Genomic DNA, 6,334 nt, shown 5'->3' with positions numbered 1-6,334 from the left:
ATGGACTCCAAATCTTGTCCTTATTTTAGTATGCAACAGCGGAAGCTCTTAGTATTCACCTGAGAATAAACATGCTTTAAACATCAACAAAAATGTTGGTGAGTTATAGGTTTAACCTATATATATCAAATCGTAACAATAGACCACAAGATTTCATATTTCAATACACATCCCATACATAGAGATAAAAATCATTCATATGGTGAACACCTGGTAACCGACATTAACAAGATGCATATATATAAGAATATCCCCATCATTCCGGGACACCCTTCGGATATGATATAAATTTTGAAGTACTAAAGCATCCGGTACTTTGGATGGGGTTTGTAGGCCCAATAGATCTATCTTTAGGATTCGCATCAATTAGGGTGTCTGTTCCCTAATTCTTAGATTACCAGACTTAATAAAAAGGGGCATATTCGATTTCAATAATTCAACCATAGAATGTAGTTTCACGTACTTGTGTCTATTTTGTAAATCATTTATAAAATCTGCATGTATTCTCATCCCAAAAATATTAGATTTTAAAAGTGGGACTATAACTCACTTTCACAGATTTTTACTTCGTCGGGAAGTAAGACTTGGCCACTGGTTGATTCACGAACCTATAACAATATATACATATATATCAAAGTATGTTTAAAATATATTTACAACACTTTTAATATATTTTGATGTTTTAAGTTTATTAAGTCAGCTGTCCTCGTTAGTAACCTACAACTAGTTGTCCACAGTTAGATGTACAGAAATAAATCGATAAATATTATCTTGAATCAATCCACGACCCAGTGTATACGTATCTCAGTATTGATCACAACTCAAACTATATATATTTTGGAATCAACCTCAACCCTGTATAGCTAACTCCAACATTCACATATAGAGTGTCTATGGTTGTTCCGAAATATATATAGATGTGTCGACATGATAGGTCGAAACATTGTATACGTGTCTATGGTATCTCAAGATTACATAATATACAATACAAGTTGATTAAGTTATGGTTGGAATAGATTTGTTACCAATTTTCACGTAGCTAAAATGAGAAAAATTATCCAATCTTGTTTTACCCATAACTTCTTCATTTTAAATCCGTTTTGAGTGAATCAAATTGCTATGGTTTCATATTGAACTCTATTTTATGAATCTAAACAGAAAAGTATAAGTTTATAGTCAGAAAAATAAGTTACAAGTCGTTTTTGTAAAGGTAGTCATTTCAGTCGAAAGAACGACGTCTAGATGACCATTTTAGAAAACATACTTCCACTTTGAGTTTAACCATAATTTTTGGATATAGTTTCATGTTCATAATAAAAATCATTTTCTTATAATAACAACTTTTAAATCAAAGTTTATCATAGTTTTTAATTAACTAACCCAAAACAGCCCGCGGTGTTACTACGACGGCGTAAATCCGGTTTTACGGTGTTTTTCGTGTTTCCAGGTTTTAAATCATTAAGTTAGCATATCATATAGATATAGAACATGTGTGTAGTTAATTTTAAAAGTCAAGTTAGAAGGATTAACTTTTGTTTGCGAACAAGTTTAGAATTAACTAAACTATGTTCTAGTGATTACGAGTTTAAACCTTCGAATAAGATAGTTTTATATATATGAATCGAATGATGTTATGAACATCATTACTACCTCAAGTTTAGTAGGTAAACCTACTGGAAGTGACAAGAAATGATCTAGCTTCAAAGGATCTTGGATGGCTTGAAAGTTCTTGAAGTAGGATCATGACACAAAACAAGTTCAAGTAAGATTTTTACTCGAATTAAGATAGTTTATAGTTATAGAAATTGAATCAAAGTTTGAATATGAATATTACCTTGAATAAGAAAGATAACCTACTGTATATAACAAAGGTTTCTTGATCTTAGATGATTAGTTGGAATGGATTAGAAAGCTTGGAAGTAAATTAGTAAACTTGAAGGGATTTTTGAAGTGTTCTTGAAGTGTTCTTCCTATGATGATTATAGCTTGATTCTTGAAGTGATTTTTGATGAAGATGATGATTAACTACTGGAAAAATACATTCATAATAGTGTGTGTGTGTTGAGAGAGAATTAGAAAGAGAATTGGAAGTGAAATGGAGTGAATGATGAGTGGTAATTGGTGAGTGGTGAGTGGGGTTAAAAGGAGTTCTAGTTAGTTGACTAGCTCATGGTAGAAGTTAAAATTGATTAGTCATACATGACAAAATCAAGAGTGGAATCCCATGCTAGTTCCTATTGGTATATACTCATAGTAAGTACGTTTTGAAGCTGTGTATAATACGGGTAAGAATACGACTAGAATTCTTGATGAAAGAAAAGAATGGAAAAGTAACTGTAACCATTTTTGTTAAGTATGAGTGTTTTGATATATGTCTTGAAGTATTCCAAAAGTATTTTAATACATCTAAATACACTACATGTATATACATTTTAACTGAGTCGTTAAGTCATCGTTAGTCGTTACATGTAAGTGTTGTTTTGAAACCTTTAAGTTAACGATCTCAATTAATGTTGTTAACCCATTGTTTATTATATCTAATGAGATGTTAAATTATTATATTATCATGATATTATGATATTTTAATATATCTTAATATGATATATATACATTTAAATGTCATTACAACGATAATCGTTACATATATGTCTCGTTTCGAAATCCTTAAGTTAGTAGTCTTGTTTATATGTATATAACTCATTGTTAATATACTTATGGAGATACTTACTTATCATAATCTCATTTTAACCATATGTATATCCATATATATATATATATATATATCGTCATGTCGTTTTTACAAGTTTTAATGTTCGTGAATCGCCGGTCAACTTGGGTGGTCAATTGTCTATATGAAACATATTTCAATTAATCAAGTCTTAACAAGTTTGATTGCTTAACATGTTGGAAACATTTACTCATGTAAATATCAATCTCAATTAATATATATAAACATGTAAAAGTTCGGGTCACTACAGTACCTACCCGTTAAATAAATTTCGTCCCGAAATTTTAAGCTGTTGAAGGTGTTGACGAATCTTCTGGAAATAGATGCGGGTATTTCTTCTTCATCTGATCTTCACGCTCCCAGGTGAACTCGGGTCCTCTACGAGCATTCCATCAAACCTTAACAATTGGTATCTTGTTTTGCTTAAGTCTTTTAACCTCACGATCCATTATTTCGACGGGTTCTTCGATGAATTGGAGTTTTTCGTTGATTTGGATTTCATCTAACGGAATAGTGAGATCTTCTTTAGCAAAACATTTCTTCAAATTCAAGACGTGGAAAGTGTTATGTACAGCCGCGAGTTGTTGAGGTAACTCAAGTCGGTAAGCTACTGGTCCGACACGATCAATAATCTTGAATGGTCCAATATACCTTGGATTTAATTTCCCTCGTTTACCAAATCGAACAACGCCTTTCCAAGGTGCAACTTTAAGCATGACCATCTCACCAATTTCAAATTCTATATCTTTTCTTTTAATGTCAGCATAGCTCTTTTGTCGACTTTGGGCGGTTTTCAACCGTTGTTGAATTTAGATGATCTTCTCGGTAGTTTCTTGTATAATCTCCGGACCCGTAATCTGTCTATCCCCCACTTCACTCCAACAAATCGGAGACCTGCACTTTTTACTATAAAGTGCTTCAAACGGCGCCATCTCAATGCTTGAATGGTTGCTGTTGTTGTAGGAAAATTCTGCTAATGGTAGATGTCGATCCCAACTGTTTCTGAAATCAATAACACATGCTCGTAGCATGTCTTCAAGCGTTTGTATCGTCCTTTCGCTCTGCCCATCAGTTTGTGGATGATAGGCAGTACTCATGTCTAGACGAGTTCCTAATGCTTGCTGTAATGTCTGCCAGAATCTTGAAATAAATCTACCATCTGAAATGTCCCGTTCTTATTGATTAAAAACGTTCCATATTAATTGATTTCGTTGCGAGGTTTTGACCTCTATATGAGACGTTTTTTTTCAAAGACTGCATTCATTTTAAAACAAACCATAACCTTTATTTCATCAATAAAGGTTTAAAAAGCTTTACGTAGATTATCAAATAATGATAATCTAAAATATCCTGTTTACACACGACCATTACATAATGGTTTACAATACAAATATGTTACAACAAAATAAGTTTCTTGAATGCAGTTTTTACACAATATCATACAAGCATGGACTCCAAATCTCGTCCTTATTTAAGTATGCGACAGCGGAAGCTCTTAATAATCACCTGAGAATAAACATGCTTAAAACGTCAACAAAAATGTTGGTGAGTTATAGGTTTAAACTATATAAATCAAATCATAATAATAGACCACAAGATTTCATATTTCAATACACATCCCATACATAGAGATAAAAATCATTCATATGGTGAACACCTGGTAACCGACATTAACAAGATGCATATATAAGAATATCCCCATCATTCCGGGACACCCTTCGGATATGATATAAATTTCGAAGTACTAAAGCATCCGGTACTTTGGATGGGGTTTGTTAGGCCCAATAGATCTATCTTTAGGATTCGCGTCAATTAGGGTGTCTGTTCTCTAATTCTTACATTACCAGACTTAATAAAAAGGGGCATATTCGATTTCGATAATTCAACCATAGAATGTAGTTTCACGTACTTGTGTCTATTTTGTAAATCATTTATAAAACCTGCATGTATTCTCATCCCAAAAATATTAGATTTTAAAAGTGGGACTATAACTCACTTTCACAGATTTTTACTTCGTCGGGAAGTAAGACTTGGCCACTGGTTGATTCACGAACCTATAACAATATATACATATATATCAAAGTATGTTCAAAATATATTTACAACACTTTTAATATATTTTGATATTTTAAGTTTATTAAGTCAGCTGTCCTCGTTAGTAACCTACAACTAGTTGTCCACAGTTAGATGTACAGAAATAAATCGATAAATATTATCTTGAATCAATCCACGACCCAGTGTATACATATCTCAGTATTGATCACAACTCAAACTATATATATTTTGGAATCAACCTCAACCCTGTATAGCTAACTCCAACATTCACATATAGAGTGTCTATGGTTGTTCCGAAATATATATAGATGTATCGACATGATAGGTCGAAACATTGTATACGTGTCTATGGTATCTCAAGATTACATAATATACAATACAAGTTGATTAAGTTATGGTTGGAATAGATTTGTTACCAATTTTCACGTAGCTAAAATGAGAAAAATTATCCAATCTTGTCTTACCCATAACTTCTTCATTTTAAATCCGTTTTGAGTGAATCAAATTGCTATGGTTTCATATTGAACTCTATTTTATGAATCTAAACAGAAAAAGTATAGGTTTATAGTCGGAAAAATAAGTTACAAGTCATTTTTGTAAAGGTAGTCATTTCAGTCGAAAGAACGACGTCTAGATGACCATTTTAGAAAACATACTTCCACTTTGAGTTTAACCATAATTTTTGGATATAGTTTCATGTTCATAATAAAAATCATTTTCTCAGAATAACAAATTTTAAATCAAAGTTTATCATAGTTTTTAATTAACTAACCCAAAACAGCCCGCGGTGTTACTACGACGGCGTAAATCCGGTTTTACGGTGTTTTTCGTGTTTCCAGGTTTTAAATCATTAAGTTAGCATATCATATAGATATAGAACATGTGTTTAGTTGATTTTAAAAGTCAAGTTAGAAGGATTAACTTTTGTTTGCGAACAAGTTTAGAATTAACTAAACTATGTTCTAGTGATTACAAGTTTAAACCTTCGAATAAGATTGCTTTATATGTATGAATCGAATGATGTTATGAACATCATTACTACCTTAAGTTCCTTGGATAAACCTACTGGAAAATAGAAAAATGGATTTAGCTTCAACGGATCCTTGGATGGCTCGAAGTTCTTGAAGCAGAATCATGACACGAAAACAAGTTCAAGTAAGATCATCACTTGAAATAAGATTGTTATAGTTATAGAAATTGAACCAAAGTTTGAATATAATTATTACCTTGTATTAGAATGATAACCTACTGTAATAAACAAAGATTTCTTGAGGTTGGATGATCACCTTACAAGATTGGAAGTGAGCTAGCAAACTTGAAAGTATTCTTGATTTTATGAAACTAGAACTTTTGGAATTTATGAAGAACACTTAGAACTTGAAGATAGAACTTGAGAGAGATCAATTAGATGAAGAAAATTGAAGAATGAAAGTGTTTGTAGGTGTTTTTGGTCGTTGGTGTATGGATTAGATATAAAGGATATGTAATTTTGTTTTCATGTAAATAAGTCATGAATGATTACTCATATTTTTGTAATTTTATGAGATATTT

Source organism: Rutidosis leptorrhynchoides, chromosome 6 (genome assembly GCF_046630445.1).
Source record: "Rutidosis leptorrhynchoides isolate AG116_Rl617_1_P2 chromosome 6, CSIRO_AGI_Rlap_v1, whole genome shotgun sequence".
Classification (NCBI taxonomy): Eukaryota; Viridiplantae; Streptophyta; class Magnoliopsida; order Asterales; family Asteraceae; genus Rutidosis; species Rutidosis leptorrhynchoides.
This window is presented reverse-complemented; position numbering follows the sequence as displayed.